At 37.9% G+C, this 27,560-nt stretch overlaps 1 long non-coding RNA gene across 1 annotated transcript; it reads right to left on the bottom strand.

Annotated features, from left to right (window-relative positions):
• Positions 1-2,796: 2,796 nt before the first annotated feature.
• Positions 2,797-23,113, bottom strand: LOC137038615 (uncharacterized). The gene is made up of 3 exons (XR_010897526.1): positions 22,984-23,113; positions 20,033-20,100; positions 2,797-2,850 (listed from the first exon to the last, which is right to left on the bottom strand). It is a non-coding gene; the product is annotated as an uncharacterized lncRNA (long non-coding RNA).
• Between the last annotated feature and the right edge of the window lie 4,447 nt (positions 23,114-27,560).

The following is a 27,560-nucleotide window of genomic DNA, read 5'->3' on the forward strand; positions in this document are numbered from 1 at the left end:
AAACGTTTTATTGAATGTTCATCAGAGTGAAAAAACATCACAAATGTCAAATGAGTCAAACCGTTTAGCCACACCCAGTGCATATGAATCACACTGAGGATGTCACCAAAGCAAAGGCTTCTATTGCAGTGAAAAAATGTGGAGTTATTAATAGCAGTTTTCAGGATTCAGAGGAACATGATGCAAATAGGGGTGTGATTATATATATATATATCATACAATAATATAGTGATCGTTGCTTTGATTGTTCAAAAACACACATATGACGTGATGTAGTTGGTTAGAATCACATTTTCATGCGTGATTTAGGGGAAAGCACGGATGGTTGCAACATTTTCTCTAATCAGGAATGAGCTAGAAAGATGATATTGCATATTATATTACATGCTCAGTTAGCCTCTCTTCCTTCCTGGAAGATCAGTCACATGGGACCATTCCTCCTGCAAAATAATTATTGTACATGTTATTTTATAAATAATTTTTTTGATCCAATTTTTTGTCATACGGTCTACACGTTTGTGTGAAGCATAGTCATTTTTAAAACCGTGTTTTGTTGCCTTATGCTTGTGTCAAGTTAACATAGAAGGTTTTATCAAGGCTTTCAGTTGTTATCAAAGCATTGATGTAAAACCTTGGCTGAATCCGAAATCGCCCCCCCATACCCTCAAATAGTGGTGTACAAACAATGGCTGTCCAAATTCGCTCATTCGTTTTTATAAATGTACCTTCAAGCGAACTGTATTAGTGGACTAACATAGGGAATAGTGAATGAGGGTTTGGGGGCAATCTCGGATTCAGCCCTTATCATAACATTACAAATGATAATTGTATGTATTAATAAATAACTCATTTTAGTCAGGTATCTCCCCTTTTTTATTTAAGTAAACAGTTTTAATTTAAGTCAAAATCAGACTAGGCATGCGCTTGATCTGTTCTGTGTTTTAGTAAGCCACAAGAGAGAAACTGCACAACAGATAGAATTGACCCTCTGTTATGATGTTAGCAGCAAACATGAAGCATGAAGACATGCAGGACACTTAGTTCTGAGGCAAAAGACTTTACCAATTGCCACATAACCCAGCAGAAATATACAAGAATGACATAATGACAGGTGAAGTGAATAACACTGATTCTCTCTTCATCACGGCACCTGTTTAGTGGGTGGGATATATTAGGCAGCAAGTGAACATTTTGTCTTCAAAGTTGATGTGTTAGAAGCATCTCCAAAACTGCAGGTCTTGTGTGATGTTCCCGGTCTGCAGTGGTCAGTTTCTATCAAAAGTGGTCCAAGGAAGGAACAGTGGTCAACCAGCAACATGGTTATGAGTGGCCAAGGCTAATCCCATGGACACCCCTGTGCTCCCCTCCGGAGGGAGACAGGCTTGATCGTGTAATTTTCTCACTCAAAACACTGCCACCTGCTGCTTACTGATTACTTTTAGAGGGAAAAGCTGCCCTGCAGGTCTAGGATCTGTTTTTCTTGTAATAACAGCATACTATCAGCAAAAAAGAGAGGTAGTTGTGCTTGTCAAATTATTCAATTTCCAACTTGTTTTCACTTCTGTGAGTAAGCCAATCATAGACACACTGTAAAAAAAGTCACAGCCTGAAATTTTTAAGTACAATTGACTTGGATGTTTAAGTTATTTCAACTGAGATTATGTTAAACTGACTTGGAAAAAAAAAAGTTGCATTTTGTATAATGTAACAAAGTTCGTATGTGGGTGAAGGAAGAAGACAAAGCGGTCGGCTTGCGGGAACTCTCACGGGTTTTATTTTCTCAGTTCCTACAAGTTACAAAACACTGTGCACATCGCACAAATCATAAACTCAAGGTCTCTTTATAACACGTCGGGTACACTCTGGCAGTTCCTCACTGCTCTCTCAATCACCGTCCGAGTGCCGCTCTTGCTTCCAGCTTCTCTCTCTCTCTCGTTCTCAGTTCCTCTCCATGCCAATTACTGAAACAAGAGACAGGTGTTCATCATTTGCACTCTCCCGTCACAGACCTCGCTAAACCACGCCCCCCTCGCCACATACCCCCACCGCCGGACTTAGGCCGGGGAGCCATTGGGTCTCGGACAGGTCGCAATTGCTGCTGTTTTGTCAATTTGAGGACGCACCTGTCCATGACCCAAGTGGAAACCCAGCAAAACCTGACCTCCACGCGCCCAATTGCACACTTCTTCGGGTTGGCGGTCAGCCAGGCTAGCCTCATCGATCTCAGGATGGCCCGCACGTGCTCCATATGCCGCTGCCAGTCATTACTATAGATGATGATATCATCCAAGTAGGCAGCGGCATATGCATTTGGGCGGGTTTTGAGTTCTCATTGGGCTAGAAATATTTCTGGGACCTGGCAACCCTGGTGCTAACTGTTGCTATCTTTTCGGTTATCAGGAGCATTGCTAAAGAACATATTTCTTGAAGAAGGAGATGCTTTCTACAAGCCCATCATTGGTTTGCTCTAGGTTCAGGGACATAGTTGGGGGATGAAAACTTAAAAATCAGGCACACTTCTTATGGCTAGAAATGAAATATTGACATTAAAAAAATGAAACCCATAACAAGAACAGTGTTTTGTTTGTTTATTCTCTGTTGTGGCATGTTGGAAAAATACATCTTCACACTACAAACAACTCTTATGGAAAATGTAATCCATCTCCACTTGTTTGGAGTGCCATTTTGAGTACAAATGCTGAACACTGGTACGTTTTGTGTAAATTGGTGATAAATAAACTAGTTGTGGCATTTAAAAGGAATACTAAAAATAGTAATAAAGTATAATTTACTTACATCACCCCTTGGAGTTCTGGACACCGTTCACTTGCATGGCATGGACCTACAGCGCTGAGAAATTATTCTTAATGTTTGTAATTGTTCAATTGAACATAAACCCTAGTGCTTATTGTGCTTCTTGTATAAGCGAGGCGAGCTCCAGGGCATTTATTCAGAAACATTCCACCCTGGATTTTGCTGTGTTCACTGCATGCAGATGAATTCCAATGTGCTGCAAGTATTCATACAAATAATAAAAAACACTAAAAATAATACAATTAATGAGTGACTTGTACATGATTTTATTCATTAAAACATTTATTTATCCACCCTGAGATTTCAATTTAATATATGTGTAATATCTTCAGAAGAACATTAGTCTGCTATTTTTAAAATTATGCAGTAAAGATGAATGGTAAAAACAAAAAAAAAAGTTCAAATTAGCCATGTGTAGATACGTGTAGATGTAGTGGGGATGAAGATTCCAAGACTTCCAAAACTCAAAGGATCTTTATTTACAATAAACTTGTCTTTACAAGAAACATCTAACACTTTCGCTGACAAAAGCAAACATCGAAGGACATCTAAGGTTTTAACATCAAGACCAGACCAAGATATAGTGAAAACTAGGAACTTAAATACAAATACTGATGACAGACTAATGAGGGGGAACGGGTGACACAGATGACGAGACACAGCTGACAACACTTAATACACGCTGGGACTGACTGTGGTGGGAAAACTAGAACAAAGGAACATGTGACAAAACTGAAACCAGGCAGAACATGAGGAAAACACAACAGACAAAGACACACGTGACACAAACTGTTTTTCATGCATTTACACATTCACTTCACTGAGTGCAATTGCATCTCATTGTGTTCATATGTTCATTTTTTTTGATACTGTGGAATATGTAGCTAATATTGAGAAATAGGCTTAATGCTGCATTCAGGTGCTCTCGGAATTATCGTAAATACGAGTTTCCTAGGAAAAAATTGCACATGAACGCCCTCACATTTTGAAACTTGAATGCAATGATTTCGTAATCGCGACTTCAGAAGTCGGAATTATCACATTTCTGATGGCACGTGAAGGCAGCATACGTACAGCCTACATTAGAGCCTTGAATTTAAAAAAAACATCACTTTAAGTATGGCCAAAGGTGTACGTGACTTTATAGTTTACATGGTAGCCTACTGTCCAGTAGGTACCACTCAATGTAAATGATGAAGTCACGTCGAAAGCCAGTCTGGACACACGATAATAACAAAGACGTAAGAAATTAAACCATTATATATAATGTGATATTTAATGGTTTATTTTCATTACTGTCGCTACTTCCTGCCTCTCTCATTCACCGCGGTCCTCAGCATCAATGACACTTGGGGATTTCTCATAGACTGAAAAGGATTTCCACACACGTTTGTGAAATCCCTCCCTCTTGCAGCATAAGCCCCTCCCACTTCCACATCTGTCAAATCCCTCCAACTTGCGGCATAAGCTCCACCCACTTGCTGCGTAAGCTCCTCCCACCTGCAGGTCTCCGGGCTGCAGCGATACATAGATGGCGGGACTTGCCATAGACAAAAACAGAGAGAAGTAGATCCGGCTACAATTTTCTTCCACAAGACACATGCAGTCAGGCGCGCTGGAAGCCGTTTCAGTCCGGGGGGGCTGAAAGTTGGGTCAGAAAATGTGTGACGTCATTATGTTGTCGGTGGCGACCAGACAAGTGTTGTAGTAGAACCACCCTTTACCGTCAAAGAGCACAGACGGACCCACCGCCCCAGATTATTGTTATTTAAAATTAATTACTTGTTAAAACTTGATCATACCATGGGCCTCGGAAGCAAAACTGTGGGTGGTCTCAGAATTAGTTTTTGCTGGAGTAACGTTAGATACAAATATACCGCAGTTTACAAAACGATTGATTGCACCAGACAAAATTACGCAAATCACTGACTTGTTTGCCGGACTCGCTCTACTCCCTTTTTTTACATCACATATCAGATCGGAAAGGCATTTATTTTAACTCGGTTAGGGGTAGGTAAACAGACGTGTTGAATTAGTGACGATAAAAGTGAGTGGGTCCAATATTATTTGTCTTAAAATGTGGGTGGGTCTTGTCCTCACGACACACAATGGTTCCGACACCCATGGATCGTACAGACACACGTTAATCATCACTCAGAAAGCATTCTTTTTATTTGTGTTCATAGGCTAGACCTACATACAATATCCAGCATCTTCCAGGGCTCTTAGTCCATCATGTGTGCATATTTGGAAAAATAATAATGATTCATAAACACATGTTTGTAAAATATCATGTGTCCCGACCTCAGCAGACTGGTGAGAGTAGCCTACATGTTAACGTCCAGCTCACAATCCTCGCGGATGTCTGAACAGAGTTTGTGTCGGTGTCAAGGTCAGCGTCGTTGTTGTTTACATACTTTATTTGAGAAGATTTCCCAATTTTACTTTTCTTAACCGTGTTAGTATTTACATTACTCAAAAGAAGTCTAAAAATGCTTTCTGCTGCTTATTGCTAGCCATGACCAAATGAGAGTGAGCGAGGTGACGTGACGAAAGCACTTCCTGAGGAATTATTAAAATAATTAATCATTAGTTTATATCTTATCCACTGCCCATTATTTTAATCCCATATCAAGCACAGTATGTCAGTCTATTTTAATTTTTATTGCACCCCCCCCCCCCCCCCCCACACACACACACACACACACACACACACACACCCCTTACCGCGCTACTGCATGCAGTTCTGTTTATTTAGCGCCAGAGCGCCAAAATTTATGAATTTCTATTTCTCAGAGTATCGGCAGGATTGTAGATGTGAGACTGATCTTGTACAAAAGTCCAATAGACAGGTTGATATTAAAGGTGTCATGAAACTGCTTTTTTCATTTTTTATACTGTTGTCTGAGGTCAACTAATAATGTTCGTGTGGTTTACATTCGAAAACATCATAACTAATAAGTAATAGGCTATTTTCTACACTGGTTTTGATGCTCTCTCCTAAACGCTGGGTTCTGATGGCCGTGCCGCACTGGAGACTTAGAAGTAAATGGCCACAGCTAGGATTGGATAATATTTGCATATTAAATGAGCTTAATTTGATTATCTTGATTACAGGGCGTGCAAACATCTTTATCAAACAAACACAATGTTTTAATGTCATAAGTGAACATCATGTCTTCCCCACGTGAGCTGGAACTTCATTAAAAATAAAGTTCAACCCTAATATTAGGATCCGAAGGAAGCTTATGCAGCGACTGTGTTCTTCCATAACTAGTAGGAATAGCACAATATCTTAATCTTCCTCGGCATATTAGCCAGCTAGCACGAGCCCTCCTTGAGTCGGTGGCTGGGGCTACTGGATTAGACATGATGTAGAGGTGTGTGTTTCGTCGCGCACTGACGTCAGTATAAAGCCCTGGGCTGTTTGCTGAGCCTGGTGTCTATAAAAACCTTTTCTTTGACTAACAAGAAAGTTTTCAGCTCTGAAACTTATAGTCTTATATTACCATGACCTTTTATATATCAAAAGCTCAAGGGAAAGTTGATTTCTCAATTCATCACCCCTTTAAGTAACAATGTTTTAGCCACCATAAAGTCTATTTCATGAAAATCAAAGCCAGGCCAGAACTGATCCGCATCTCCAAGCGATTTGACTCAAATGAATCTGTGTTTGGAACGATTGAATGAATGACTCACACATTAAGGCTTGCTGCCACCTACTGGCGGTTTTATTTTCATATTTATACTTTGGACTTTTTATTTAAAACATCAAACTTTTAAAGTTTAATTTGTATCACTTTTTGTGCCACTAATTTGTGCCACTTCTCCTGTGCAAAGACAGATCTTTTGATGATGATCTCATTTGATTGGGAATAGTCTGATTGTGTCTAATTGTTCTAACTGAATTAATTGTTTAAATTAACATTTTAAAAACAACTTTTATATTTTAATTGTTAGAGTTATGGTTATTTAATAAGATTAGAAAACATTGCTCTTATAATGGTAAAAATGGGGACAAATATCGTCCTGTAGGCTAATGGGAAAGTTATAATTGGAATGTGTGTTATTGATCAGAATGTGCTCCTAAATTTTTGACTGTGCTCATCATTTTTTTTATTAAGAGCACAAGTGCAACTCAAGAAAAAATGTCAGCTTCAAGCCCTGCTTATACTGACCCTAGTTTATAAAGCAGTCTGGTGAGAAACGATTTGCGCGGTGCAGACATGAAAGCATTGACGTTGATCGGGGTAATATTCCCTTCAAAAACAAAACTCACTGCGTCTTCAGCGGTTCGGATTAAGGAACATCAAAATGACTGCTGTGTTCATTATTACACCCAAGAACACCACAATGGTGTAGACGGCATTCTGCTCCAGCTGTAAGCCTGCTCACTGGTCCAAGGACGGCAGCCAATGATGCGGGTGAAGGGCTCTCTGCAAGTTACTTTCTTTCCTTTTGCACAACAAGACAATATTAGATGAAATACATTTGTTACTTGTATTACCTCTTTATTAATGACTCCATTTAATTAAAAGATTTCTACGATATTTAGTAAGTTAGGAATTTGGATTAAACGTTTGACATTCTATTTCACTCTTTAACTTTATATCTATTACTTGTTCATTAAGAATCTATGTTGCTTAAAGATCCTCGCGCCAGCTGTAACGCGGGTCTTACAATCACAAACCCGTCAGTTTTGGTCGTTACACAGAGGTAAATGACTACTTTTTAGAGTGTTAGCTTTCTCTAGAAAATATTGTATTTAGTCCCCATAGATCTGTATACACTTGAATAAAGATAACATTAGTTCTAATCAAAGGCAATGACAACTAGCCTACTTGCGGTAACATAAGTCTTCACTTAATCTACTTTGAGAAAATAATATCAGAGTATGTCAAATTCAAACGTAACAATTTATTAACCAGGTAAGAAACATCAATCAAAATTCAACTCAATGAATCAAACATTAAACAATCGTATACAAAATCAGTAATTCAGAAATCAAAGATTTAGAAGCATTTACCTGTCAAAAACTACACACGTCAATAGTGCGGGAGATCTGAGTAAAGATTCCCCGAGTTGTGTCACTTTCCTTAAAGGGGGGGTGAAATGCTGTTTCATGCATATTGAGCTTTTTACACTGTTAAAGACTTGGATTCCTATCCTAAACATAGACAAAGTTTCAAAAACTAATGTTGGACGTTTGATGGAGTATTTCTGTGTTAAAAATACTCCTTCCGGTTTCTCACAAGTTTCGGAGAGTTTTTTTCGAGTATGGGTCGACTTGACGTTAATAGATCGGAAGGTCCTTGTATGGGCCGTACGGGCTCTTCTCCCGGTAGGGTGCGCGAGCGCGTGACTAGAGCGAGAGAGGAAATGCACGCCCATAAACAGTCTCTCAGGTGCAGATCCACTCGTCCGTGAACACTTATGTCGCTATAGTCCGCGCCGCGCTCCACTTAATTCCTATGGGTGACATCAAGCGACTTCAACGCTTCAGCACAGCATTCCGGGAAGGCAGCGCTGCATTTGAACCGATTTAATCACAGAAATGACGGGAAGCTTCACAACATCGTTTCAGTCGCATCGCAAAGTGGATCTCCACGGTCACTGCTGTCCCAGGACTTCACCAAATCATACCAAAGAAGTGTGTTTTTGACGGAGTGGTCCCAGCGATAAAGGTTCGGTCCTGCTTTGGAAGCAGGCGGTGAGTAAAACTGCTTCAAATGTCTTTACTGTTGGCTATCGTCGCGTGAGTAAACATCAGTAAACGACACGATCGCGTGCTTCGTCATTCAAATGGTTACGCCATTGTTGTTCTATGTATATCGTACACTAGTCTGACGTGTAAAACCGTTTTGCTTGCTACTGCTAAGGTTTAGTCACATACAATAGTCCATAAACCGAATCATGTCCTCATAAACTGCGAGTAAACACACACAAATGTTGACATACCACAGAGACGGACGTCCTGCAGTTGCTGTTTCTCCTGTTCAATTTATTTCAGCCTCCGGATCTGATTCTGGATCATATATCTATTAGCTGAGATAGATCGATAGCCATGGGTTTCTCCACACTTGAGGACGTCACTGATTTGTGCGCACTCGTCATTCTTTAGCTCCGCCCACACGATACGCCTCCGGGCGCTCGTTTTTTTCCGGAAAGACTCTGTACAGCCTATATTTCTTTTATAAGTATAATAAAACTAAAGACTTTTCGGAGATATGAAGGATGCAATACTACTCTATAGGTACTCAAGATTGACATGAGATTGACTGAAACTGAGTGTTTCAATAAGTCACCAAATGGTGTTTTCTGTGATTATAATTAGATTTTGGCACCTTCTTCAGGGGGTCACAAATGGGAAATCAGAATTTGTGTTTGAATGGTTTCTCAAGATCTGTGAAGGAGGGCACTTATTTACATATAGGGGGCATCCTGTATCATAGATCTGTGCGAGGTCACCTTCTTACTGGCATTCAATATTTTCTTAACTTTTTGGAGGTTGGTATTATAGTTGGGAGAATGAGACCACTTTACCAGGTGTACTGAGACATTTCAAATGATAGTAAACACACATAGTTTTTTCATAGTACATACTTCACATTCTATATTCCTGGAGGGGGGGAAAGGAGAAATACAGTTGGTAATATGCAGAGTGTTAGGGTGAGGTGTGTGTGTATCAGTATGATGTCAAAGGAGACTGTTCAGATGTTAACTCTTGGGGAGATTCTTGGTTTCTCTAGCTAGACCTCCTGGCAACGGCCTTACACAGCGTATCAATAATGGCAGACTATGATGTTAGCTCGCTCAGGGCGGGTCTGTGGTGAAACTGCTGTCAATCAACTATCATGGGAGAGTGGCAGTTAAGACAGGAGAAAACATAAAGAGATTTAAAAAATAAATAAAAAACACTGGATGGATTTTTATCATTATAGGATGGTTGTGTACAGGCACTGCCAACACACTTTCCATACAATCAGCTTGTAAAAGTGCATGTAACAATATATGACCCCTTTAAGACACTTTAAGGGTGGGTTGCATAAATAAGGATTCTTTAGACTGATGTTGGTCCCCAAATCCCAATCAGCCCTTCAAAGGGATAGTTCACCAAAAAAATGAAAATGTTATGTTTATCTGCTTACCCCTATAGGGCAAAAAAATTATATACTGTTCGGTTTCTCGCACAAACTGATCGTTTCGTGTCTTGAGACATCAATGTGTTGTCACAAGCCAAAAACAATTGTTATGAGTGATCGAACATGACGACGACAATCAGACGATTGCAACAATATATGCGTTATGTGTGTTTTTCAAGCCATCTCAATGTAGGCTATTTATTGACAATAAGGTATATCATATGAATAATGCGGTGCAAACTGACAGCTTTTTTAATGTTTATCTTCTGCTCACCAATGATGCATTTATTTAATCAGAAATACAGTTAAACAGTAATATTGTGAAATATCATTACAAATTAAAACAGATTTTTTTCTATGTGAAGATATAGTAGTGCAATTTATTCCTATGATCAAAGCTGAATTTACTGATCATCATCATCATCATCATCATCATCATCATCATCATCATTACTCCAGTCTTCAATGTCACATAATCCTTCACTAATCATTCTCATGTGAGGATTTCATAATCAAGAAACATTTATGATTATTACTGAAAACATTTGTGCTTCTTAAAAATGTTGTGGAAACCATGATACATTTTATTTTTCAGGATTCGTTGATGATAGAATGTTCAATGGACAGCATTTATTTGCATTTATTAAATCAATTATCTTTTGTAATATTAAATATATCACTTGTGAGCAATTTAATGCGTGTCTGATCAACAGAAGGATTCATTTCTCTCTTTTTTATTTTACCACAAATGTTTGAATGGTATTGTGGTTTCCACAAAAATGAAGCAGCACCATGAGCAGCAAAAATGTTTTCAACACTGATAATAATCATAAATGTTTTTGATTATGAAATCCTCATATGAGAATAATTAGTGAAGGATCATGTGACACTGAAGACTGGAGTAATGATGAAGATGATCAGTAAACTCAGCTTTGATCACAGGAATAAAATGCACTTTACTATATATTCTATATACTATATATATATTATAGAGAACAGCTGATTTACATCAAAATAATATTTCACTGTATTAAGCTTTTTACTGCATTTTTAATTACATAAATGCAGCATATATATATATATATATATATATATATATATATAGATATATATATATATATATATATATATATATATATATATATATATATATATATATATATATATATATATATATATATATATATATATATATATACATTGCATACAATCTATGGAGACTTGATGCACAAGTGTTTGTAGTACATGAACCAATCATAAAATTGGCATAAAATATAGACGAAAAATATTATAGATATTAGTGTTTATTGTTCAGCAGTGTACTTAATATCTTACTGAATTAAAAGCAAGAGATGTGATAAATTATATCATTATATCAGTCCAAAAAAAAAAGAAAAAAAGAATGGTATTACAACATTTCTGTCGCCTTGACTTCTGAAAAGATGGCTACGCCCCTGAGCCGCAGTGTTTAATATAGATTTGTCAGTGCAAATTTGTTTTACTCTCATAGATTTTTTTTTACCATTCACATGCATAATACGACTAACAGACTGCAACGGTAAGAGTTAAAAATCTTCATTTGTGTTCTACTAAAGAAACAAAGTCACCTATCTTGGATGCCCTGGGGTACATCAAGTTGTCTTTTTTGAGTGAACTATCCCTTTACGACAACTCAATTCCCAGAAAATGCTGACAACTGACAAACTGCATAGAAAGTATAAAAGTTTCTGGAAGCGGCATGTCTTGGCAGTTGTGCTGAAGTCACAGAAATACCTAGACAGATGATCAGTCCATCATGAAACTAACCTGTGATGTGTGTCATTGTTTTCACGTTAAAACTATTTCTCAACCGTGAAATGTGTGATTACAGTAGCAGAAAAGGGGGAGGCAAATATCCGGGAAACCAATTTGAATTTGTGTTTGGTCATGCAAGTCGTGTAGAAATACATACTTCAATCCGTTTAGCATATTATCGATACTGTGTTGTTTTCACTGTTGTGTGTTTACATCAAGGTTTCCTGGGAAACTATTGATTTATTGGTTGTATTTGGCCCTGGTTGGATGGAAGCAAGCACATTTGATATGCATAATGATGACTCATATTTTACTCTATATGCATCTTAGTGTTCATATCCAAGGTGTGTTGTACTGCATTTAGAAAAATACATGCACATGCATAATTGTTATTTATTAAATATCATCTATTTGTGTTAATTATAATTAAGCAATACTAGGATTTAAAAAAAAAATCAAAATCTGATTTCTTATTCCACAGTTCTGATGTATTGTTTCACTTCTGAATCATTTGTTTGCACGGTCCATGATTAACTGCATATCATCTTTGCTTTAAATTGATTTTATATTGGGACTTAACTGAACACAATACTTCAAAATCTGCATATCACTGGTTTTGACAATGGAATCTAGAATCAGACGGTAAGTTAATGAGTACTCATTACAAGAATGTTATACCTCTAGTGCTCTCTGACCCATGTCTTTTGATTTGTCCTCCCACATTCAAGCAGTATTACTCATTCTCTTTTCTTCTAGGTCTTCTGGTGTATAATGACCTACCTTTACATATATACACAAAGAATTACTGTGGTAACCTTTGTTCTCACCAAAATACCATAGTTAGCAGCTACTGTCAATAATAAGATAAACAAAAACACAGAATTTTGTATTTACATATTAGTGTTTTAAAGCAGTAACCATAATAACTGGAGTATCCAAGTAATGTGGTTCTGAGCCATGGATTTAGATTGTTGTAGCTGCACTAGCAGTGCACTAGCAAATCTAAAATCATGGGTTCAATACCCTGGGAATGCATTAAATGACAAACTGCATACCTTGAATTTTGGGTAAAAGTGTCTGCCAAAATGTATAAATGTCAAAGAACAGCTCTTGAATGAAATAATATCATAATCGAATTCAATAAATGATCGATTAAAAATCCAAGATGCAGACAAAAAGCATTTCATTTTTGAAAGTTCAACTCAAAATAATGAAATCAAAAAACTGCTTAGTTGGTTGAGGTGTATAATTAACCTATCTAATTCAGAGAATACTGATATCAAATCCTTTATGAGTATATTTAGTGTTTTAAATAAAATAACCTGTAGACTTTTTACTTGTATTTTATTCTAATTTCACTGACTTGATTGCTGTATACATTCAACTACAACCTGTGCATGAACTAAGTCAAAGAAAATAGACAAAAATATAATCAAAACAAAATAATATAATCCAATATTTCTCATTAACCCTTACGCACGTACAATTACACTGCTGTGACTCTTGGCTGCTCCCTGGAGCGTATGATCACACCGGTGTGATTAGAACGGTAAATGCATCAGGTTGGGCATCGAGAACCGGTTCTAACTTGGAACCGTTTAAAAAATAACGATGCCATTGGAATCGTTTAGAAAATTTGTTTTCGCAATCATCGGTTCCAAGCGTGCATGTTTTGGTTTCCATGGCCACCTGATTTCCGGTGCGTGTGCGCCCGCTTGTTCTTTTAGCCATGGGGCACGGGGCTCTCTGGAGTATGGATTTATTTCACTTTTAAAAAGCACAGTGCAACTAGTGTTGTCAAAAACATCGATACTGAAATATCTGAAAATATACGATAGCCAACTCAGTTTCTACAGTATCGATCCCAGCTGCGCTCTCCTCTCCTCCTCTGACCGTCAGCGAGTTGACACGCACCGCATATTCTCACTCAGCTCGGTTAACCCTCTGAACAAGGCGAACGCGCGTTCTGCTGGACTTTTCTTCATGACAGCGTGTTAGTGTTAGTATTAGTGTGTGATCGGTCTGAATTTCGCGCGGGATTGCACATAATTCTACTAATCCCCGCAGATGTCGCGCTCACATCTTAAGTACACACACACCGTTATAAAGCCGCCTCTGACATACAAGTGCAAACATTTGCTTCTTTTTCCAGCTTATTATTGGTCAAATACACACACACACACACACACACACACACACACACACACACACAAATTCAGTGCACATTTTGACGAGTATTAATGTAAACACAGTCATAAACAGTTCAGGAAGAAATGAAGAATGAGTAACAGGAACAGTGTTTAGGATCCATGAGTGCGGCAGTTCTTAAAGGGACAGCAGTTCTGTTATTCAAAGTCAAACTACAAAAAGACAAACGATCACACTGCTCTTGACTGATCAACTTGTGTAACTTTAATGGTTTCATATCAAGCTATTGAATTTTTAACAAAAAACATTATCCAATGTTATTTTAAATTTAATTAGCCACTTTGCGTTTTTTAATTCAGTTCGCGTTTTTAATGCGTTTTCCTCCCCTTGGAATGGAAAATAGCATTGAATATCGATGTGACATGTTTTGACTCCACCCCTCAAAGAATCGGAATCGAGAATCGAAAAGAACCGGAATCGAAAGTAAGAATCGGAATCAGAATCGTTCAAATCAAAACGATGCCCAACCCTATGCATCACGTGATCAACTGCATCTTAAATTCAAATGTGCTTCAATTCAAACAAAGGCGCTAAGCCAGAGGGAGAGGCGCTCAGCAGCTTGTCATATACAACAACTTTTCTGTGTTTTCAACCACATAATGTTTATTTTAGGTTTCAGACATTTAAATACACAGCAAAACAGCAAATTTAGAATTTGTAAAATACACACTGATGTGATGTCTATGCAAAAAGCAACTAAATTGGCTAAAAACTATAAAGTGATTTCTAAATAATGGTCGCCTTAAAAAACTTACGTGTGAAAGGGTTAATATCTTGCTAGCAAAAAAAGTTTAATCAGAATACACGGCTACTTTTGAATGGCGATCAATTGAGATTGTCTTGGGTTATTGTCTCAATTGTCTCAGGTTACATATGTAACCCAGTTTCCTGAGAAGGAAACGAGACATGGCGTTGACGCTATGGGAAGATAGAGAGCCTCCGATAAACCTTGGATAAACCAAATGCAGCCTCTGATAAATCTTCCAGGAACACAGAAAGTTCCCAAGAAGGAACTCCCAGGCCAGCCTGTAGATAGGCCTCAGCAATCTGGCACCAAGGGGTGCTTTCCCACAGAAACTCCATCAATAGGTCCATGGCTAGCAGAAATAGCAGCCACAAATACTTTTAAGGATCAGAGGCGGATAACCCAGAGAGGCACTCTTGGAGACAGTTCACCGCTATACCAACCGGCAGTGGACTGGGTTCAAGTGACATTGTTGACATCACAGCACAAAAAGAGCTATTATTTTAGGTTATACAATTTCCTTGTGGAGGGAGCTTTGGAAATAAGAATCGTCTCTACAAACTGATCAACCCCTGCACTTGAGAAGGAAGATCTCTCTGAACAGGAAGCTTCCAGGGAGTGCAGTCCAGGAAAGAAACCAGATCCAAGTACCAGACTCAGGCTGGTCAGAACAGAGTCACTAATAGAGGACTTGGTCTAGGCAAAAAAGCCTCGCTAAAAAGCCTCGTCCAGGTTTGTACGTCCAGCCCTAATGGAGCTGGAGTAGTGAGAGCCAACCAGAGGAGACTCAAAAAGGATGTCAGCTCTTAAGTTCGAATGCCCTGGAATATAAACAGCCTCAAGTGTGAGCAGGGGTTTACTACAGAGAAAGGGAATGAAGCATCTGCACGTGACCCTTGTGACTAACAGAAAGTTACCCAGAGGGAAGCCTCTGCTTCTGAGTCACCAAATCCTGGCCTTACCCGAGGATGACTCTATAACAGAATGCAACAGCAAGAAGTCAATCATATTACACAAAGTGCAAGTTATGATGTTATGATTATCCTCTTACACTCAGGGCCATTTTTTTGGGATTTCCGCCTGGATTTGGCCTACCCAAATTGAAAAGCTTCCCATTCACACATACAGTGGTCTAGGTTCAAAATGTTGGTGTCATTTTACAGGAAACCCTTTGAAGTTACATAAAACACTGCTAAAAGTGATAAACATGTAAATATATGTTGTCTAAGCTGTAATAAACCCCCCAAAAAGTAGACGCTTTTTGATTTTTTTCTCTCCATAAATTCATTTTTGAAAGTGTGTAACTCAGGCCCTGTGTGTTCTAGGACCCTGCAGACAGTTTGGGCTGTTTCCACTAAATTACAGAAAATAGTGGAAAAAAGAATTTTGTCTGTGTCATGTTGTATGCCAGATTTACTCAAATGGGTCTGAAGGGATGACCCCCCTTTTTGCCCCTTTCCCCCCCTTTTTTGCCCCTCCTCCAACCCTGCTACCCCCCTTCACCACCCCCTCCCACCACCATATACAGTGATATAAATGCAATATTCCAGTGTCATTAAATTAATTATACATGCTCGAAGCAGCCCAAAGTGTCTGCAGGGTCCTAGAGCACACAGGGCCTGAGTTACACACTTTCAAAAATTAATTTATATTAAAAAAATCAAAAAGCGCCTAATTTTTGGGGGGGGGGTTATAACAGCTTACACAACATATACTTACATGTTTATCACTTTTAGCAGTGTTTTATGTAACTTTAAAGGGTTTCCTGTAAAATGACACCAACATTTTGAACCTAGACCACTGTATGTGTGTATGGGAGGCTTTTTAATTCGGGTAGGCCAAATCTAGGCAGAAATGACATCAGAGTAATTTAGTGTAAATACATTACTTTGTGTAAAACAAAGTGATTCATATTTCCAGAAAGTAGAGGTAGAGGTATGTGGTACCATTTTCCAGATGGTACCACATGGTGACATCATAGCTCCTCCACAGACATTTAAAATGGAAAGTAAATACATGACATGTCATTTCCGACCCTGTACAGGGTCCTCGGAGTTTAAGTGGTTAAAGATTAAAATCAAATGTTTACAATTATATTCATGGATATTTTTCAATTAATTAATAAATTCAATTAATAAGAAAGTAAAATTAAGTCATTTCTGATTTCACAATGACTTTAATAATACCTTTAAGTGCTCACCTTTTTTAAATGCTGCCTCTCCTTTTGCACTCCACCCTGGCTGAGGCAATGACAATATTGTAAGTTAGTTCTGAATGCCTACGTGACTGTCTGAATGCTTTTCCCCAAGGCAACTCTGACAGGTTGCAGTTCATATCTAAAAGTGTATGCCTGGTGCTCTTCTGAAAGTGGCCAGCTGGTGGCGCTTGAAAGCTCTTTGCAATGTAGCATACTTTGGTTGCTATGATACAGAATATACATGGCAGTAATGTGTATCTCATTTTAAAGATTATTACTGCTAATAAAAATGCAGCAAAATTAACTTCTCCATTGTTGTTCGTCATTGTACAAGTATGATGATTGGTTGGTGTTATTTGTCCCTTGCGTGGCAGGTGGACCTTCAATGTGCACTGAAAAAAAATTTATACTGCTTGTTCAAATTGCTTAATTAAAATAAGCTAAAGCAATTGCTGTACATTTTCCCCAAACTTAATTTGATTGTGCTCAATCCACTTAAATATAAGTCAAATTGAAATCAAACTTAATCCATTTGTGTTGAGATTACATGAATGATTTGTGTTGCATTAACTGAAACTGGGCGGGGCTTGTTATTTCCCAGCATGATTTGCATATGGCAAAATCAAGAGGAAGTAAATGTTGGTATTTTATATGTAAAAGTGTTTTAATGTATTTTTGAGCAAAATGAGAAAGAGGGAGACTTGATTGTGTTTAATAGAGTTTAATATACAATTATGTTGGAATTATTAGAACAATTATTGTAGGTTACCATTGTGGAAGATGGTCCACGCACTTTTTTTTTTCAGTGTGGTTGAGCTAGGCAGGCATGGCTTCAGAAATCACACTGAAAAAAAAGTGAGTTGGATTTACATTATTTAATTGTGTACACATATTAATGAATTGCGTTAAACAAACATAATTTGTTCATGTATCATCAACACCATGAAATTAATACATTTTTAGTGACTCAATTACGTAGTTTCAAAGTGAATTTTATATGACTTCCTGTCATGATTCAGACATTTAATTTCATATATTCATTCATCCACTTCAACTTCATATGCTTTAAAGCTACACTGTGTGATATTTTCCCCCATCTAGCGGTGAAAAGACCATCCAGTAAATAATAGTTTCTGTTCCTCTCAATTCTGATTTCATTTTAACTCCTACGGTGGCCGATTTAGTCCAAGATTAACATGGCAATCCCACTCCTCACATTCGACACGGTGAAATCGAGTGTTAAAACGCGAAAAGTGAAACTTGAATTTACGGGTATGTCCCTCTTTGGCTAATGTAGTTTCAAGATGGAGGGGCAACATGGTGACCAGCATTTGAACCCCTCACCCGTATGTATTTTCAATGGCATATTATAAACTTACGAGAATATTTTATTACTTGAAAGAAGTAAAAATATACATTAATGAGCACATATATTTTTGGAAGAACTAGGTATTTTTAGCTAAGAATAAACTAATAAAGTTACACAATTGTATTGTAATTCTAGCTGACAAACTTCCTAGCTGACAAACTAGTTTAACTAGTAAGAGCACACATTAGTCTCTTAAATGCAAAGCATTAATAGCTTCTTCAGTAAAGCCATGCTGACGTTAGTTGATTTAGTCCACAGCCTAAGCAAATGCTCCACTCTTGTCCACAATGGTAACCCAAAATAATTTAAATTGTTCTAATAATTCCAACATAATTGAATAAGAAATTCTATTAAACACAATCTAGTCTTCCCCTTTTTCATTTTGCTCAAAAATACATTACAAAACACTTTTACATATGAAAAATAACAACATTTACTTGCTTTGATTTTGCCATATGCAAATCATGCTGGGTACTAACAAGCCCCGCCCATTTTCAGTTAATGCAACACAAATCATTCATGTAACACAACACAAACGGATTAAGTTTGACTTGAATTTGACTTATATTTAAGTGGATTGAGCACAATCAAATTAAGTTTGGGCAAAATGTATAGCAAGTGTGTTGCTTTAGCTCATTTTAATCATGCCATTTGAACAAGCAGTGTAAATAAACAAAAATCAGTGCAGGCACCTCGGCTCAAGCCATGCCCCACCACTTTGCCCATTTCAGTTATCCGGGATTGATGCACAGTGCCAAGTGACGCACGCTGCCAAGATGGCAACGGCTGACTTAAGGCTTAAAAAATGTTCTTCAGAAACCAACGGTGATGCCACAGATACTACATTAATATTTTTTACGGCCTATGGTACCAGCTAACATTTTGAAAATATGCACATTTACGTGGCCCCCCAAATTTATGTCAGAACGACTTTACGGACGATTTACACAAAAACATTTTTTTGCTTGTGTTTCATAAATGAGGCCTGTTGTGAGTAATACGTGAGCCCATTGTGAAATCAAAATCTTGAGAGAAGACAGTTCAAATATCGGTCAGCGTGAGGACATTATTCTTCCTCTTTCTCAACACTATAGATAAACGTGTATACTGCAGGATTTGTTAGCAAATCATTTGTGCTGTACAGTTGTGTTCTGGACTCAGTGACTGATATCTTTAATTGCTATTTACATGTGTGTTAGCAGAGTATGTAATGTAGAAGTTGAAGTTTATGCATCTGAACACTATATAAAATATAATGTCAAAAGCAGTATTTGTCAACAACTGATTGCCCTGACATTGCTCTGTGTGTTTCAGGGTTTGTGAAGTCTTTTTCATGGGGAAAACAAGACGTTAAAGGGATAGTTCACCCGAAAATGTTATGTTAAAAAAGGTCCTGGCTCTTCCAAGCTTTATAATGGCAGTGAATGGTTGTTTCTGCTTTGAAACCCAAAAAGTGCATCCATCCATCATAATCCACACTGCCCCACCCTGCTTCAAACTACAGTAATGTTATTAAATCTGTTATACATTAGCTCATTCATGAATATGATTCTTTTCCACTGGGTGTAGAGGTGAAGACAAATTATCTTATTCAGCGAAATCAAGGCGTCATCAAACTACACCTCTACATCAAACTACAAAGCAACCTGAAGGCATGAAATTTACAGAGTATGCCTTTAAATGTAAAAAAATGTGAGGTTTGAGATTAGCTACAAAGAGTATTTCCTAGAAGACAGCACCAAATAAAAAGACTCAACCCTTACCTTTGTCTGCAGTTGCTGTCCATTATGGGATACGTTTTCTTTTGCTACTTTTCTCTCTGATAGTTCACCTAAAAATAAGAATTCTGTCATCATTTACACACCTCATGTTTTTCCAAAAATCAGTGAGATCCAAATTATTACCAAAAATAAAATAAAAAATCTTCTACATCATTCTACAGGGTGAATAAATGATGACAATTTAAACATTTTGTGAACTATCACTTTAAGGAAATAAAGCCAGGAAAAAAGCAGTTTCAGGGTCATGTTACAGAAGGAAATGTAGTTTCTGACACATTTCTGTAATCGTCTAAAGATAGATTATCCCTTAGAAATTTGGCTTGTTTAGGAATCTCGTTAAATATGAAAATGTAGAGAATGTGGGGCTTGCCGAATAAATGGGGGGGGGGGGGGGGGGGGGGAATGTGGTGTCTTTTAACATTACCGAGCTAATTGCGTTCTCACACCTACACAAGAATTACAAGCCTTCTAGACAGTAGTTTACACTACCGCACTTCTTTGATCCTACAAATTTCAAACTTCCTTAACTCAGAAGTGTCACGGATACTGTACTCTTACAATTTAATAAAAGTTTCATTGAGTATAAATGTTCATTAAAGGAAGGAGTATGCTTCAAAGACAAGAGTATTCACATAGACAAAAAGTCAGTCACATGACAGTCGCTGTAGATTTAAATATCTAACTCTGCAAAAAAGGTGTTTTTTCTTGTATTTGATAAATTATTAAAACAACTGGTTATCCACCAGGTACAATGCTTTTTTTTTCTTATATTTTATATACTACATAATGTACTTATTATAATACAGTAATCCAATACTTCATTCCAAATGAAAAGAGTCCTTAGCAATTCATATTACTTGTTTCATATTACATATTACTAAGTTAACAAAATATCTTCATGGAATATGATATTTACTTACTATCCTAATGATTTTTGGCATGAAAGAATGTGAAAAATAAATTTGACTCATCAAAATGAACACACAAAAAATATATTAAGAAATAAGAAGCCTTCTAAACATATGTGCTTTCTTCACTCTAACTCACTCATGCACATTCACACATTCAAGCAATTAAAAAAAAAAAATAAAGCATGCATAACATTATGACCACTGACAGGTGAAGTGAATAACACTGAAATCTCTTCATCATGGGATATATTAGGCAGCAATTGAACATTTTATCCTCAAAATTCATGTGTTAGAAGCAGAACAAAATGGCAAAGCAGGATTTGAGAGAGTTTGACAAGGGTCAAATTGTGATGGCTAGCATCTCCAAAACTGCAACTCTTGTGGGATGTTCCCGGTCTGCAGTGGTCAGTATCTATCAACAGTGGCAGTTAATTAAGCAGTTGTGAACCGGCTACAGGGTCATAGGTGGCCATGGCTCATTGATGCACGTGGGGAGTGAAGGCCGGGCCGGTGTGTTCCGATCAAACAGACAAGCTACTGTATCTTCAATTGCTTATGAAGTTCATAGATTGGTTCTAATAGGCTGGTTCTGATAGAAAGGTATATCGCATTTTGTTGTGTATGGGGCTGCAAAGCCGTAGAACAGTCAGTGTGATTCCTGTCCACCGCTGAAAGCACCAACGGTGGGGGCATGTGAACACCAGAACTGGACCATGAGCAATGGAAGAAGGTGGCCTGGTCTGATAAATCACGTTTTCTTTTACATCACGTGGATGGCCAGGTGGGTCTGGGTTGCTTACCTGTGGAACACATGGCGCCAGGATGCACTATAAGAAGAAGGTGAGCCATTTGAGGCAGTGATATTGGGCAATGTTCTGCTGGGAAACCTTGGATCCTGCCATTTATGTGGATGTTACTTTGACACATACCACCTACCTAAGCATTGTTGCGAGTTTGAGGTGTTGACTTGGCCCCCAAATAACTCAGATCTCAATCCAATCGAGCAACTGTGGGATGTGCGGAACAAACAAGTCCGATCCATGGAGGCCCCACCTCGCAACTTACAGGACTTAAAGGAACGCCATGCCTCAATGTGTCAGGGCTGTGTTGGCAGCAAAAGGGGGACCAACACCATATTAGGAAGGTGGTCATAATGTAATGCCTGATCAGTGTATAATGAAGGACTATTCACAACAAAACTATTTCATCATCATTTTCACTAGGATAGCAAACATTCCAGGTGTTGCTAGTACAAAATGGGGAATCCCCACAGACGGCATTATCTGCACAAAGTACAGGATAGTATTATGAAACCTTACCTACACTAACACCCACACACACACACACACCGCACAGTGACATGCCGAGTAATGGTTTCACTCACTGGTTTCTGTTCTATTCAAGAGTGTAATAAAGGGAAGTACTTGAATTCTACCAAACAATCGTAGGTGTGCATTTCCTAAAAAATGAAACAATGTTCAGAATCTAGAGCGTTTGATGATGATAAGTTTAGTTTCTGGGACATAGCCAGAGACACAAACAGTGATCTCGAAATAATCAGTCATTATTTGAAGGAATTAAACCTTTAGATATGCTTACATGTATTTAATCATTTCTTAAAAGGAATCTAATTTTTAAAAAAGATAGAAATCTCTGCTTTGTATTCATGTTGTCAATATTCTGTGGACTTGTTGGACTTCATTATTTCTACTTTATTTTATTGTATTTGTATTTTTACCTGCTTCCCATATAACATTGTTGTAAATATTATTTATATATTGAATGTGCAGTCTGAGTACTGACAGTTTATATATCAAATCAAACCCAAACATGCTCCTACCTAAAAAAAACCCACATTCCTTCCTTAAATAAGGCGCCACTAATTACAGCACAGGCAACCACTAACAACTTCTACATCAGTCAGCCAAACGTTATGAATCAGCTGTGATTCAACAACAATTGAAACCAACAACATAAATGATCTTGGTTCTGTGAAACTTTGTAAAAGCAAGGGTTACTCACATATCTAGCAATAGAATACAACGCGAATCTTGGCATCCATTTTCAGGCCTCAAACTCTCTAACGTCCCTCCAGCGCTTTCCAGTGTTAACAATGTTGTCCTGGAGTGATTGTAACTCTTCTTTTTCCAACTATATTCCTCGGACCATTTCCTCTTTGGTAATCTCTCTCTCTCTCTCTCTCTCTCTCTCTCTCTCTCTCTCTCTCTCTCTCTCTCTCTCTCTCTCTCTCTCTCTCTCTCTCTCTCTCTCTCTCTCTCTCTCTCTCTCTCTCTCTCTCTCTCTCTCTCTCTCTCTCTCTCTCTCCCATCATGAGTGGATGAGCTCCTTTTGCTGAATGGCTACAGGGCAGTTTTGGTTCTTTTTTTTCCATCACACACACAAACACGCAATATTGTGTTTTCATGTTTTATGGGGGCCAAATGATTTATATATTGTACATACTGTAAATTGTATCCCTTTACACAACCATAACCCTACCCCTAAACCTAACTTTGACAAAGCTGTTTTCCTCATGGGGACCAAAAAATGTCCCAACTAGGACAACTATTTTGGCAGAGCTGGAATAGAATTAAATTGGCCCTGGACAAATCTAGCCCACACTGTAAAAAATAAATAAAAAAAAAATAAAAAAAAATAAAAAAAAATAAAAAAAAACCCTTTCCAACTGAATTTTTTCTAGTGACTGATCACATCTAAAAAATATTTACTCTATTATCCTTTTTTTTTTTTTTTTTTTTTTTACAGTGCATGTGGCCCCTGATTTATTTAAAAATAAAGGTAACACTTCACTATTAACTACAACTTTTGCCTCGGTAAACTCCTAATTTTGTCTCATGGGATGAAAGATACTGAATCAATGTGACTGGATCACTTTCACTTTCCCACCGCAACCGCGTTCATTTTCATAAAATCAGTTCAGTTAGAGAACAGACACTACAATGTACTACAAGTTCAATATGTTCAATATGTGATTTAGCCGCTGATGGAGTGTCTCACAGCATAGACGCTGCAGGAGTCAAATTACATACATTCCTGATGAGCTGAATGAGCTCGTGATGAGAGCTGAGGTAAACGCGAATGCACTCGCAGCAGATTCACAGAGTGTTGAGTCCGGCACGTTTTCAGTTCATGCCTTTGGAAGCTTAACTTTCATAGGAATTAATTTGAGAAGTTGAAACACTTACTTTGCTCCGCCGGCCGCAAAGTTTCCAAGAATGCTTGAGGCTGCTAGCCTGACAAGCCAGACCCACATCAAGATGTTTGGTCTGGAAACTCACCATTGACAGCTCAATCCGAGGGGCGGGATAAACGGTTGTCTTTCAAACTCCCTCTGCATGCGATAGGATAGCGCTACCACCAACCAGAGCAACGAAGGTGAAACAGAGCTCGTTGATAGATTAAACATTCGCCGTATCCGGTCGGCAAAACTCCGAACACATCTTTCCTTTTTAAGAATGACTTCAGTGCCGTTCTTTGTTCTTTTCTTAGAGAAAATCTTAACAACTCATAGCTCTCAGCTCGCAGCTGCAGCCTCATAGCCTAGAAATCTAGACGCACCCTAGCGGCAGCAAATTTAATCTGCCGCGAGTGTCGTCTAGCAACTCTCAATACCCTTCTGAGCTGTAAACGCCAAATTCTTGTTGGGCCAATCACATCGTGTATAGAGTTGGTAGGCGGGGCCATAATGACGACGGCCGAGTTGCGTTTGCGTGCTTCTAGTAAACACAGAAACTGGCGAGCGGCGGTCTTTTGAATCAGCTTTGACCACGACTCTGGAAGACTTGGAGTTAAGCTTTTCTCTGAGAAAAGAACAAAGAACGGCACTGAAGTCATTCTTAAAAAGGGAAGATGTGTTCGGAGTTTTGCCGACCGGATACGGCGAATGTTTAATCTATCAACAAGCTCTGTTTCACCTTCGTTGCTGTGGTTTGCGTGCAGAGGGAGTTTGAAAGACAACCCTTTATCCCGTCCCCTGAGCCCTGTCAATGGTGAGTTTCCAGACCAAACATCTTGATGTGGGTCTGGCTTGTCAAGCTAATGTCAATGCATACCCTCTCTAGGTTTTATGCCAGATATCACCTGTAACAAAATTGTGTAACAAAAAAAATGAATCTACCTTTTCTGCTCCATTATTTAGTGAGTAAATGAAAAGAAAAGGGAACCTCAAATGTTTAATATTATTGAGTTTCTATGAAAACAGAATTGTAACACCTCTACTTAGGTTAGAGAAAAATAATCCTCTTCCACCGCAGTTTCTATTCTACTGCATTACTTAAATCACTATGGGTTTCTTACAACAACAAACAAACAAACAAACAAACAAACAAAAAATGACATCCATATGTTTATTTTGAATTAATTCACACAAAGTGGCTTTTTCCCTATAATTCCTTCCTCATAATTGGCCCATATTTATGCTCACCCAAAAAAGTACAAAATGTCCGCCTTTTTATTTATTTTTTCCTTTTCTTATTTTTGTCAACATTTTTCTCAGTCTAAATATTTTCCCTCAGCTCAATTCTTCATAGAGAGAGAGAGAGAGAGAGAGAGAGAGAGAGAGATTTGATTTTCAAAACCCCTTTTATTACAATTCACAAACTAAATATATCGCACAATGCCAAACAACACCATTAATATAAACCAATAAAAATTATTATTTTCTAAACGAAAGAAGAATACAACTCCTCTTCAACAACATTGCAAAGAATCGTATTTAAACACCAAATTGCCTTAAATGATGAAAGATCATGCATTAATCTATAATAGTGATAATCAATTAATATTCTAGATTTTACTAAATGTAAAAAAAAAAATGCTTTCAAACTGTTGCAAACATTTTGCTCAATTTTTTCTATTTTCTTGTGGTATAAAATGGCAATTTTGCTTGACAAGAAGTCACTTTCAGAATTCCTTCAGTAACATCAGAATTAATCAAAAAGACAAATGCATTAACTGCAATAGCATCATGTAGCACTCCACTGTAAACCGGCAGTTTTTTTTACTAATGGTGACTAAAAGCCCTCCATTTTTGTTTTTCATTGACCTCAAGATTAATCACATTTCTCCATGTGTATCACATTTATTATTCAGCAATTTCTTGTTAAAAGCTTTTCCAAATGAAATATTTGAACCCACAATCATTACTTCTTAAAATCTAATAACATACTGTTTTATTCTCCCAAAATGGATCTGAAGTGGGTCTTTACAATCAGGATTAATTGACCCCATCGAGTACTGATCCAACAGTTCTGTTTCTTCCTCTTCAATCTCCAGTTTTCAAGCACCTTTGCCACTATTCGGTGTGATTTGAGTCCTAAAAGCTCAGCAATCACAGTTACATCCATAAAGCCAGCTCCCACCATTTGATGTAAGTGACCAACTACTATCAACTTGGTATTTCGCAAAATCCTTTCTGGAATACAAAAGTCCAAACGTGAGCCAAGGACCAATGGTTCTTGAATTAACCAAGACAGGGAGGCAACGTTGCTTTCCCTTTTTATCTTGAATAAAGTCCAGACTCTAAATACATTCCGGTAAAAACTGGAGAATTGCATAATTTTTATCTTTGAGAGAACAAACCCACCCAATTTAACTCTGTAGAGCACCTTAAAAGTCTTTGTATGTCCCTGAGAGAGAGAGAGAGAGAGAGAGAGAGAGAGAGAGAGAGAGAGAGAGAGAGAGAGATTTCTAAATTTCCAGCTTGCTTACTGCACCTTTAAGTGTTGTTTGTTCAAAGGCCAAGCCTGTAAGTGCTCAAGCAAGACATGAAAAAAATATATTAAGCAACTATTAACTCTTCATGACAGTGTCTGCAAAAGAAATCCATAAAGAGCATCAACTGCAGGATGAGATTGCATCACACCTGTTGAGTCATGTGCTTGAAATCTTTCTCATGCCATTCCACTCTAGAAAGGGAGTGTCACTTTTACACATTACAACACAATAATAATGACTTGGTTCACTGTGTCAGGCAATGTACATACAAATTTATCTGGCAGGAAGAACTGTAAATGTAAATGAGACCGGTCACTTCCAAGGTTTATGTCTGTGATTGCAGTGAAATGATGTGTTCAAAGTTCAGCTAACTTGAATCCAAAACCTGCGTGGGGAGAAATTCTTGATTGTGCGGATTCTTATAGAAAATTTGGGCATTTTGCCTGTGGAAATTTGCAGTGCAAATTCAAGTATGTTCCAATTGAATATGAGCAACTGGATCCCTTCAGGAATGACCTTTCTATGAGTTCGTTTTGTCTGTTTTTTTTTTTAAGTAGCAGTGACAAATCTTGTAAACATGTACCAGCAAAGGAGAGCTGGCAGAGTCCGCGAATGCCTCTGGAGGAGCTGCGGGTAACATCTAATCTGCACATTTTGTCTCAGTTTGGGCCATAGATTTCTTTTTAGTCTTTTGTGAGTATTTTATTGGGAGGCCTCATGAGGGGCCTACTATCGTCTGATTAGATCCAGGCGGCTTCCAGCTTATACTGTAGACGACCCTCAATAAGGGGAATAAATCAGTAAATTCTCAATAAATCCCAAACCTGCCTGGTAGGTAACCTAAGCTATAGGCTGAATAAGCA

Source organism: Pseudorasbora parva, chromosome 13, assembly GCF_024679245.1.
Source record: "Pseudorasbora parva isolate DD20220531a chromosome 13, ASM2467924v1, whole genome shotgun sequence".
Taxonomy (NCBI): domain Eukaryota; kingdom Metazoa; phylum Chordata; class Actinopteri; order Cypriniformes; family Gobionidae; genus Pseudorasbora; species Pseudorasbora parva.